This window comes from Echinops telfairi, unplaced genomic scaffold, assembly GCF_000313985.2.
Source record: "Echinops telfairi isolate 266 unplaced genomic scaffold, ASM31398v2 ScPeMD7_1;HRSCAF=3_0, whole genome shotgun sequence".
Lineage (NCBI taxonomy): Eukaryota > Metazoa > Chordata > Mammalia > Afrosoricida > Tenrecidae > Echinops > Echinops telfairi.
This window is the reverse complement of record NW_022103896.1, coordinates 39,976,029-39,989,101: the sequence shown is the minus strand read 5'-3', so window position 1 is coordinate 39,989,101 and position 13,073 is coordinate 39,976,029.

Genomic DNA, 13,073 nt, shown 5'->3' with positions numbered 1-13,073 from the left:
AAAATAAAAGAGGCTTTATAAATTTATCATTACTTGAAACTGCTGTTATCATCTGTTGTCCCAAGATTATTGACACTTTAAAGAACCAATAGAATATTGTGGATTGAAAGCCATGTCTTTACCCTGAAAAATAAGTCTATTTATTATGTTACTGAAGATAAAAATAATCATGCTCATGGTAAAAAATTCAAACAGAATAGGAATGTAAAATTCTTATTTCTCCCTTCTCTACTAATGAACCCTCTAGATCTCACTCCTCAGAAGTAGCCACGGTCTTACATTTTTTTGTCTTTCTAGACATTTTGCTTGGATTTGTAAATATAAGTGTATATTTAAATTCACACAACACACACACATCGGCTCAAACTATACTACTGTGTCTGTTTGCTTTCTTTTTGCTTAGTGATTTTCCTTGATGAAAAATATGATTTCCTGTCTTGATTTGATTTTCAATCATTAAAATGTTTTCTAGTTACAGAGTAGAATATTATACTTGAAAACATTGCATTGTATTTTCAGAGAAGGTTTACACAGCAAAGAAGATAGTACTCTTTCGCAACTTTTTTTTTTTCCATTTAACAGAACAAAACAATGGGTCTGTTTTTCCATCTCAGCCTAAAGCGATCCACTTCTAGTATTGGTGGTAAACCTCTAAGGATTTTTAATTCTGAGTTATTCATTCTTATTCATTAGAATTTACTATGGAGAAATAGAAAAGGCACTCTGAGCTGCCATGGTTTATAAGATCCACGCTCAGCTCCAACCTGTAGTCTCCTAACTGAAGCCTTCGCGAAGGCCACTGAGAGAGTGCCTGGGGGCTTGAGGAGTCTTCAAGGTGTGTCACATTAGGGTTCACATCAGTGCACACTGATAAACCTCTCTGGCAAGAACTGAAAGATACAGTTCTTAAATCCCCTGGTGACCCATTATGCATGGATCATTGACAAGATAGAATGTAATAGCTCCTGTCTTTTTACCAAGGCAAACTTCCCAGTGAAACTGTACTGTACTGTTCATGACCCACATCATTTATCCAAGCACGAAAATTAACGGAGGCAAGAGAAGCTACGTAAACTAGAGCGGGTGCTTGCTTTCACCTTTCTTATTGGGTATTCATATTTAGGAGAGAGGGTCTTCCTACTGAAATGCACTAGCTGTTTGCAGAAAGGAGAACCTTTTCCCATAACCTCCTTTCCAAGTGGATCATCTGACATGGCTCAGTGCATTGCACAAGACCCAACATTTGGAGCACGATGCTAAATGAGTAGCAATTTAGTCTATTTAAGGGAAGCATTAAAGCAGCAGGTCACCTGGTGTGATGGGGGCAGAAGTTAACATTTTCCCTTATTGTGCTGGTATTAAAAGCCAGTGTTTCTTGGTTCTGAAGATGATATTTCCTTTGTGAACTGGGTCGTAAAGAGGCATCAATTCTCAAAGGGATTTAAACGCATGCCTTTGCAATCATTATCACATGGCACTGTGTTTTGGCAAACCTTGTACAACGTAAGTGATATGTTGTGAAGATCCTCAGGTGATGACAGGCCATGGCCCTGTTTTTATGTGGTTCTGATCTAGAGCCATCTGAAAGCTCATTAGACGTGAATTTTTTAAATTTCTAAATGAGCTCTGTTCCATTTCTATCTGTTTACAGATTTTTAAAAAATTAGAAATAGAAAAGGAATGCTCTGGTCAACATCATTAAGAGTTCCTATCAAGGTCAAAAAAAAAAAAGAATGGAAGGAAGAGAGAAAAACCATCTCAGTAGGAACCTAGGCAAGTGAATCAGGTATTGTGGCCCATTCAGCCCAACAATCCCGTCATAGAAACCCAAGCACATCTGCAAAGATAGATGTGGGTAGTAGGCAGATGCTGTCAAGTATTGTTTGGAATAGAAAACTTGGAACATACACAAGTGCCCACTAACAGGATGAACACATACATTGTGAATATTCAGATAATGAAATGCCCCTACATCAGTCAAGATGACTTGAGTATCACTACATGTATCAGTATGGGGAGCTCTGTGATGTAGCCTACACATTAGGCTGCTATTCTCAAGGTCAGCAGTTTGAAACCACCAGACACCCCTCGGGAGCAAGATGAGGCTTTCTACTCCCAAAAGAGTTAGTCTCAGAAACCCCCAGGGACAGTTCTACTCTGTCCTGAGGGCTCACTAGGAGTCAGAATAACTCAGTGGCAGTGAGATGACTTGTTGAGGTGAAATCAGTGTGGATTAATTTCAAGCCATGTGCAAAAATGCAAGTTAGAGAACAATTAGTGCATATATAATCCATGCCAAGTTTGAAGACATACTATGTAATTTATGTAACAACATTTAGTAAAAGTATAAAATTGTACTTGGATATTGTAACCATACAATGCAGAAAAACAGCGACTCTAGGGGAGAAAAAGGAAAGAAATTAGGCACTTGTAGATGGTAAAGAAAGGTGCTCTGGTGGTGGAGTGGGTCATGCATTAGCTGCTAGCTTCAAGGTCAGCAGTTCAACTCTAATCAGCAAAGAAACTCAGATCAGCTGTCTGCTCCTGTAAACCCCCAGAAACCCTGGGGAGCAGTCTTACTCTGCCTTATAGGGTCTCTATGAGACAGAATTGACTCGGTGGGTGGTAGCAGTTGGTATATAGTAAGGAAGCACTTCAATTGTATTCATCTTTTATTTCTTTTAAAAAGATCTGAAGTCAATAAAGAAAGTTGAAATCTGACAAAACTGGGCATTCATATCGGTCCCTACGCTTTTCTGTATAATTGGGAATTTTCAAAATAATTATTAAAAAAAAGAATAGATATTAAAGAACAAAAAACACTGTCTTAGAAGAAGTATAGCCAGAATGCGCCTTAGAAGCGAGGTGGGTGAGACTTTGTCGCACCTGCTTTGGACGTGTTTTCGGGAGAGAGGAGTCCCTGGAGAAAGACATCATGCTCGGTCAAGTCGAAGGTCGCAAGAAAGAAGACCTTCCCCAAGGTTGATGGACACAGTGACTGCAGCAATGAACGCAAGCATAGCAACAATTATGAAAACAGGGCAGGCCTTGGCAGCATTTATCCAGTTGTGTATAAGGTCCCTATGAGTCGAATCACCTCCAGGACACTTGGCAACCACAAATTAAAGCTGAAAGATACATTAGGAACATCTGATGTTGGACAGTTAGGGAACAGCTCACCTCATGCTGGAGATAACATCCATCAACAAACCAGGTCTCTACACCCTGGGAGTGTGCATTCTACTAGAAGGAGACCAAATTAAAACAGCAAATAAACATGTAAAAAGACAAAATAGTTACTAATTCGGACAACACAGAAGATTTCATTTTGTGTCTGACAAGGAAATTGAGATGCAGAAAATTATTTGGGCAATTTGTAAGCCAGTTGGAAAACTCTGATCTCTACCTCCTTACATGCTTCTATTCCTCCCTCGGTGCTGCCCTCGTTTTAAGTGATTCTTGATGGTGTTGGCATAGTGGCATAGCCTTGGACTGCTAACCACAAGGTCAGCCATTTGAAACCACCAGCTGTTCCATGGGGAAAAGAGGAGGCTTTCTAACTCCCATAAAGATTAACAGCCTTGCCACACAGAAGGGATGATATATCCAGGGTGCAGTATAGCGCTGTTCAAACACATAACTATCCTCTAGTTCTTTAATATTTCCTCCCCTTACTATTATGGTCTTAGTTTTACCTCATTAATCTTGTTAGACCTTGCATAAGTTCGTTTGGATAATTAAGATAGTTGGGTGCATGAAAGCCAAGACAGATAAACCCTTCAGAAATAGTAATGGGAGTATTGACTCCCTGAGGGTATGGGAAAGGGGAGTGAGGGCAGGACTGATAGCAATGATGTCTGTTAACCCCACTCATGGAGAATGAATAACAGAATTGTAGGTGAACAGATACATCTGATGGTGTAAGATACAGCAATAATAGTAATATATAATATAATAATAAGGGCTCCAGGGGCTAGGGTGGGAGAAATAGGGGATAAAGGGGAGCTGATATCAAGGAGTTCAAGAAGAAAGAAAATGTTTGGAAACTGATGTTGATAGAAATTGTGCAATTATGCTTGATCTACTTGTATTATGGATTATTATAAGATCTGTAAGATCTCCCAATAAAATGATTAATTAAAAAAAAAAGATGGACAGCCTTAGAAGGCCCATGGGGCAGTTCTACTCTGTGCTATAGGGTCGCTATGAGATGGAATGACTCAATGGCAACAATTTTTGTGATTTTAAGAACAAATGCACCCACAATGCCTCACTAGTTTTCTAGCCACCTCTAATTCAACATACAAGGAACACATATACCAATATATGTGCCATTGTGTAAGGTGGGTAAGGTACACTTTCTCAAATGCTAAAAGTGGGCTACATGGACTATTTTGACCATGACATTTGTACAACTTTTGTATTAGGTAGGCCGAGAGGTCTTCATGACATGGGTGAAGAAAGAGATGAAGGTGGAGCAAGCCGCCTTAAGCGCTGGAAGAAATAAGGAGGGCAGATTCTGGATCAGAATTCGGAACACTGACTCTTCAGAACAAGGACTTTTCTTTCCCTGCCTTGCCTTTCAGCTTCACATGTCCCATTTCGATGCATTCCAACAATTCTTGATTGTTCTTTAAAGGGCTTGTAGCATTAATATTTCACCAAATTGTGTTTCCCCCTTCCGTGTTGTAAAGTGACTGGTAAAGATGTTTAATGGGAGCTTTTGTGCCCAGGTGTACACACCGTTCTTCTCGCCAGATGGCCTCAAGGGATGTTCTCCACAGTACCTGTCCTCTTCCGCTGGCGATGGAGTTCAGGTGAGCTGGCAAGTAAAGAGCGGAGAAGAATAGAATGGTTCTGCTCACCTAACCTCCCTAGATTTATGCAATCCATTCTGCTAATACAATTCTAGTATGCATGAAGTTTCTATTGTGGTAATAACTTTCATTTCTACTAAAATGGAAATAGTAGGATCGCCGAAGGTGATGATTTTAGCTCGCTTCTTCCTGTTTTCTTTAAACACACACGTAGAAATTCAGTGCTAATAGGAGAAAATCATTCTAAGCAGAATTTAAATATCCAACATCAGGAAGTACTCAAAACTCATGGCCATCAAGTCAACTCCAACCCCCAGGTAGAGCTTGACACTCTTGCTTCCAGGAGTCTCACAGCAAGCCCCACTCAGCGCACCACAGACTGCCCTACAAAGCATATTAGAGGTTTATGCTGTAAGGATTGAATATTGACCAGTACAAGACCACTTCTAGAATTACTTATCTTTATTTTCCAATGAATTCTTTCTTCTCTTAGCTGATGTGTGAAGCAAGATTTCTAAGGACTTCTTCAGTGTCCTTATTAAGAACATCTGTAAAGAGCATCAGAATGAAGTGTTGAATTTCACCCATTTGGATTTCATTAAAGTGTCTATAGTTGTCAAGCATTTAGAAAGTCAAGACACTAAGAGTTTGGGGTTTGACCCAAAGGAAATTGGTCCTCACTTTAAGGCCAAACAGGAGGGATAACTGAGCCAAAGTTTTTTAGAGGATAGGAGGGCTGCCTTTTTTCACCCCCCTTCTTAATCATTCCTTTCAGATTCATGCCCCCGAAGCATGAAAGCTTAAACAATCACACTTTCTACTGGAAGGTTTTCCACATTGCCAAAGCAAAGGGTAAGTTTACTGCACAACTTTTAAAACCCAGAGTTCATGGGCTTCCTAGTGGGTCCATAGGTGGACTTCAGAGAGTCTATAAACTCTATAAAATTACAAGCAAAATTCCATATGTATACACATATTCCTCCCCCTGAAAAGAGGAAGCTATTGCTCTCATCGGATTTTTAGTTACATCTATTCTATGATTCAAAAAAGGGTAAGAAATGTTTTCCCTTTTTTTTCTTCTTTAGATCTCTTAACACAATTTTCAAAGACACTGAATGAGCCAAGTTTTAATTTTCTTTTTTTAAAACTAGTAACGGATGCTAATTTAAACATTTAGAATTTTCCTATGTCCACACTCTGACAGATCAAATCAGGTTAACTTGACTGACTGGGCTAAACAACACAAAAGGAATAATTCAGTGGAGAAGGGTGGTAAAATGGAATGAATGTTCAAAGCAGCCTGGACATTTCCCCTTACATTTTTTTTTAAAATCAATTTATTGGGGCTCATACAATTCATCACAATACATAGATCAATTGTGTAAAGCACATCTATACATTTGTTGCCCTCATTATTCCAAAAATTCGCTTGCCTCTTGGGTTCCCGGAATTTACATTTAACAATACTTTTTTTCTTTGGTTAATTAGTTGTGCCTTGATTACAATGAGGTGGCATGTGACTCCAACCCACTTTGAGCAATGAAATAAAACCTGATCGAAAGAAACACTAGGTGTTTTTAAGTTTTGTATAATCTGAAACAAGTACTAAATGATCTGATCACCATTGCACTAATTGTGGCTACATTTATATTTGGAACATTTGTAAAATTAAGAAGGTCTTGTTTTAAATTCAACTACTGCAAGTTATTTCTACTTAAAACATTTTTTCCCCGCTGTATCCTATAATTACATTTTCATTTTAAAATGGTTTTCTTTAGCAGACTTTGAGCTAACAACATCTTATTCAGTGTGGTTTTCCAAGTGAATCATCCAGGTTAGCCTGGAATCCAACCTAGAATCTAGAAGCATACCATGAATCCTTGATTAATAGATAGGTTATCCATGACTTGTCTTCCACCTGCCACCCCACCCCCACCCCCGAAAAAACACCTTTTCATTGGGAGGTAATACAGATATCATATCATTCCATAGTTCAATCACATCAAACAGTATTGTACAATTGCTATTACAATCAATTTCAAAGCATTCTTTCTTCTTGAACTCCTTGATATCATCTCCCCTTTACCCCCACCCTCACCCTGTCTTTGTTTTATATTGGGAGAATATATGCGGGTTATTTTTGTCCCCTTGAGTTAAACTTCAGACAGTAGTCTATTTTACCTTTGTCCCTTGTTCAGCAAACCTTTGGCTACCTTCTTGAATTACCTATCCTCTCAGACAATTCTTTAACTTATTATATGTGAACCTGGACTGTTTTCCAATCAACTTGGCTACTCTCCTAATCTCTCCCATCCTATCTCAAAAGCCCTCTTGATCATTCACCAAAGCCAAAGCCAACAGTTTCCTGGCTTCCTACTGTTCCACCTTCCATGCCATCCATGCTCATCCTTGTGCATCAACAACCTTTTGTTTCTTTTCTAGATGTCTTGATTTGCTTCTCAAACTTCATGTTTCACTCTAACTTGCCTCAAAATATTTTGGTTTTGGTCTGTTCCTTAAAACATACTTAAAAAAATAAGTAAATAAAAATTTTTAAAAAATACTTAAATTTAAACCTTAGAAAACACTTTCTTTGGTTTGAGGAGTTGCTTATTCTATTTTGAAATTAAGGCTTTCTCTGTTCCTTTGAGGCCTGGTAGTGTAGTGGTGATGACATGTCAGGCTGCGATCATCTACCTGGTGGGCAGTTCAAAACCACCAGCAGCTCCACTGGGGAAAAGACTGGGCTTTGTATTCCTGTAAACAGTTACAGTCGGGGCACCCACCAGGGGGTCGCTACAAGTCAACTTTGACTCCATCGTTGGAGCTGTTTCTTTGAATTAAATTTCTCTCTTACTAAATTGAGAGGCAAGTAAAGGTTAAGTCATGTGAGATATAGCTCAGAAAAATGTTATAAACAAACAGAAAATATAAATTGACAAAGAAAAAGAATCAAGAAATATATATAAAAGCTTGTTTAAAATATATAAATTGCAATATGAATTCTAGATATTTATCATTATTACAATTTCTATTCGATGTGTAAATTAACTACCAATTATCTAAAATCCTTTTCTTAAAAGTCTTCTTATAAATTAATAATTTAATCTGTTCGCTAACTCACTGTCTAGAACTATGCATCCAAATGCAAATTATGTGAAAGCTTCTACAACACGTAACAGGTGTTCAATAAATGTTTTTTAAAAGTCAAACGCTTAACAAAAACAATATTTTTAAACGTTTAATATTAAAACAAGTCAAAGTACAAAGGATAGAGATACATGTACTAGTGTTGAATTTTAAGAGTAAATTGATTTAGCCTATGGATAAAATACGAAGGAGTCAATTTAAAGTTTAAACATAGGTTCTTATTTTTTGACATCCGGAATACTACTTGTATCTGCTGTTACCCAGAAATAGTGGAAAACATCAGGTGAAAACTAGACCTTTTCAAGAGAAGCATTATTAAACAGCTTGAAATTTGGCTTTGTGGAGTCAAATGATGATTCTCAAACAGCTTTCTTATCATGGGGATCTCACAGTGGCCGTGAGCAAATGCAGTTTAACATGGCTCCTTCCCCTTCTGCTGCTGCTGCTGCTCAGGTGTTCTGCCTTTTCTACATTTCAACCTCACTTTGCTCTCCCCCAGGTTCTCAGAACCAGTGGGAGAAGAAACTTTCTTATCAAAGGGCAGTCGGCATCTTGTCAAAGTTGTGATCATCAGTGCCCTTCATGAGAAGAAATGTTTTTAGGTTGGAAGGAACTTTAGACGACTTCTGTCCATCTGCCTGTAAGACGACAGCAGGAGCCCTTACTATTTTTTTATGTATGAAGCAGTAAGTTCCATTGTTAGACAACTCTGAATGTTAGAGAAGACTTGTGTTCAGTTTTTAAAATCCACCTCATTTTACCTTCCAATGATTTATTCCCCAACCCCCTCACAAAATATGTAGCTGTTAGCCAGAAGGGGTGGTAAGTGGGACTCCTGTTAAATAAACAGAAGATGTGTGAGATGACTTTGTAAAATCTTTAGAATTATTCAGAAGTGGTATCACAGAACCATCAGATTCTTAAACAGAAACAAACAAATAAAAAGCCTATTCTTTCTTTCTTTAGATTCTGGACTAGCCAGTTTTTATCTCTCCTATCCAAATATGCCTGTGAATTTAGCAAATTACAGATTTCCCGTCTTCTTGGGGGATCTCTGCCACTAATTACCAGTGAATCAAGGTGGGCCCCTTGGTGGGAGGAGGAATAGGAATCAGAAGCTTCAGTCTTTCATAGGTGTATTTCCTCCTCTGGCTACCAGTAGTAGATGAGTGGGAAGGTGAGGGTTAGCAGGTGAGAGCCGCAGTTCTATTGGTATGAATCTTTTAAATCCCTGGCCCAGATTCGCTGAACTATCCTGTGTTGAGCACACAAGGTTGTCAAGAGTACTTGTACCACAGTGATTTGCCTAATAACTAATCTGATTGCAACCTCTTCCACTTCTAAAGAGGAGGTTTCATTGTCCTCCTATTGCAGGTTCTAACATGCTGTGTTCCCATCATGATTAATAAGGCCTGAATTGCATGATAGTATCTCAGGCTGTCAAAGGCCATAGCTTCCTCATTTAAAAAAAAAAAAAAGAATGATTAGAAATCTTACAGCAGGACACACAGGGTTCACACCTGGCTAGTCCTTGTTTGGCACATCCTCATCTATTTATTCATCCAAATAATAACTTCCAAAAAAAGAGAGAAAAAGGTAAGGGGATGGGGGAAGGGTTACCCTGGTACCAAGCCTGAAATCATGTATATCAGCTTTGATCACATGCTCTGAGGTTTGGGGAAATGAATTATTATAAGCTGGGTGTCATCCTTAGCTCTTCCCTGGAAACACTTTTCTTAAATGTTGCTTTTGATCATATTTTTAAGATGTAATTAAGGATTCCTTTTTCCTAGCCATGTTTTCTCTCTCCAGCTGATGCCTTATGGAAACAATCCAGTGGAATTATACAGCTATGGTTCCACTCACAGGAGCTCTTGGTAATGATTAAGGTTGCCTGCACCAAAGAATATGGGGTATGGGTTTTCCTAGTGGGTGTGCCAGTAAGAGTTGTCCTTTTTATCTTTCCACAATGGGGGGGGGGGATGCTTCGAGGGACCCTGTGGCATATCTGCACCCAGGAAATCTCTCTAATTAAGTTTATATGTTTTCCCCAACACTTCTGATTCATTTGATAGACATTCAACAAGCTCCAGTACCTCCCAGCATAAAAGACAAAGAAAGAAAAACACGAGTGATGACATCAACGTGTCAAGATCCAGGCATGTATAAGCTTCTTTGGAAGTATGTAGAAAGCTTCCTTGGGAGGAAAGAAGGGGTAAATTTCAGTGGCAAGCGAGCATTCAGCTATTATCTCCACTGGACACATGCTATCCTGGTAATGATCAGATCATACTGGTCAACAGAAACTTTCCTTATAGCACAATCGATGACCCAAAAGTCTCTTTACACACTCAGACAAAAAAGTTGTTGTTGTTTTGGATTTGTTTATTTGTTAGTTTTTTTCATTAACTGCACCTTAGACTTCACAATGCACATTAACAAGAATGTTTCTGAGCAAACTTTTAGAAAAGAAACCTGATTAACCAAATATAATGCAATATTTCCCATGCTTTCCTAATACAACCCTCCTTTTTTCCTTTCTTTCTCCCCTCACCCCCTTTTTTTTGCTAGGGAAGATCAATTGCCATCTTGACAGATGCCATTAAATTTTGTAACTTAAAGAGGATCATTTCCCGTGAAAAACAGATGCTGTGGATCACGGAAATAAATCCTGGTGATACAGTTTGGCTTTTCTTGTGTTTCACAGGTAACTATTGCCATAGAAATGGTTAATGGAGATGGCTTTTATAATTAGTAAAATAGATGACCACAACTTGGACTGTCTTGCTTACTGAAGCTTTGTGCGGCCCCCCTTCAAAAAATCTGCATAGGATCCTCATTGCAGAGGTGGACAGACTGAAGCCCTAGGGCAGGACATGCTCAACATTCCTTGAAACAAGTGTGAAGGAAAAAAAAAAGAACTGCCATTATGAATTGTATTAAAGTGATGATCAAAAGTTTCTATACTTTGAAATAACTAATCATATTACAGGATTAAAAACACATGAGTGAACATGAACCAATAATTTATTCATTTCTATATCTACTTAGACTGTTTAATTTAAAAAAATAAATATTGTGGTTCCTTCTTGGTTACACTGACAAATTCTTTCTCTTACCTTCAGTCCAGTAGGTCCCTTTTGCTGAGATGTGTGGTTGTTGCACTTGGACTTCAGTCTAGTATGTGTCAGGCTATATTCAAATTTACTTTTGAGCATGACGTCTGAATTAAGAGTGTTCATCTTTTTGAAGACTAGCAAGTTATAACCCTTATGTGAATATTTCATTTACCTGGTGTTCTAATAAAGCCCGGCTGTTGACCACATTGGAAGAGGTAAACATGGTCCCCTCTAAAGAAAGAGGGCATTCTCAATCATCTGGGAGGGAAGGTCCTCAGACAGGTAATGAATGGCACCTTGGAAGGTGGGTCTTGGACTGAAGCAGAAACTCCTGGCTTTTTCTAGAGCACCTAACGATGTGAGAATGATCCCTGGTGGTATGGAAAAGATAATTCTCCCAGCAGCTAGGCAAGAAGGTGGCATCCCTGTAAAGCAACAACAACAAACATATTGCTATCCAATTGACTCTGACTCATCCTGACCCTATAGGCCAGGGTAGAACTGCTCCCTAGGGCTTCTGAAACTGTAAATCGTGAAAGGAGCAGAAAGCCTCATTTTACTCTCAATGAGCAGCTGATGGGTTTGAACCACTGACCTTTTTGGTCAGCTGCCCAATACATCACCCACCATGGCACCCTTGCGTGTCCCCCACAGTACTCTGGTACCACTATCGGGAACCTTGCACTGAAGTGATAAATGAATAAATATTGGTTCATGTTCACTCATGTGTTTTTAATCCTGCAACATGATTAGTTATTTCAAAGTATAGAAACTTTTGATCATCACTTTAGTACAATTCATAATGGCATGTTCTTTTATTTTCTATCTTATCTCCCTGTGTTCACACCCAGCTAACCGTGCCCATTCACACTTTTAGTAAAATCACCTCTGATTTATAATTCTGGCTAATAATGATCCTACAGGCCAGAGTGGAACTGCTCCTGAGGATCTCTAAGGCTGTCACTTTTCAGGAGCAGAAAACCTCTTCTGCCATTGAGCCGCTGGTGGGTTTGAACTACGTACCTTGTGGTTAACAGCCCACCACATCCCCCACTATACTACCAAGGCTCCTTGCTTTTGGTAAAGGCTTATCAAAATAGTTCAGTCTGGCTCATTTGCAATGGTAAACTAAATGCTTTAGGAGAGAATTTGGAGTACAAGTTTGGGCCAATGGGCTGAAGAAGCAGCAGTAACCCCTGACGTTAACCTATCAAATACATGGTATAGGTATGAATCAGAATAGTAACTCTCAGAAGTTTTGAGTTTGGGGTTTGAGCACCTGCTCTGTGCCAGACACTTTGTATGTGTGAACTCATCTTGTTGGATGCTCAAAAAGGAAAATCCTGACTCACTGCTATCAAGTCAATTCTTACTCCAAGTGACCCTATAGGTCAGAATAGAACTGTCCCTGTGGAATTCTGGGACTAGAAAGTTTTGCCTTTCTCCCCAGGAGCAACTGGTGTTTTCAAACTGCGGACCTTGTGGTTAGCAGCAGAGCACATAGCCACTCTATCACCAGGGCTGTTGAGTCAAATTTCGACTTCATAGTTAATGTGATAGAGAATCTAGGCGATCACTTTATGGGCTGGAGCTCTGAAAGTGCTGTGAGGTAAGCACTGAACTGCTGACCACAAGGTTAGTGGTTCAAACCCATAAGCTGCTGAGAGAGAACGATGAGGCTGTCCCAGTAAAGATTGACAGCCCCATAAGCCTTCTATTAGTTGGAAATGTCTCTGTGGTAGCGGGTTCAGTTTGGGAGATTTTTCTGGGAGAAGCTTACCAGGTCTTTTTCTCATAGAGCAGCTGACGGGCTCGAACCACCAACATTATCCTCTATAAGGTTCTATAAGACCCACTTTGTAGACGAGGAAACTGGAGTTCAAAGAGATGGACTATTTGTACAAGTCCCATAACTATTGGGTGTTGGGATTTGAATGTATATTTCATCGGACTTCGACGAGGAAACTGGAGTTCAAAGAGATGGGCT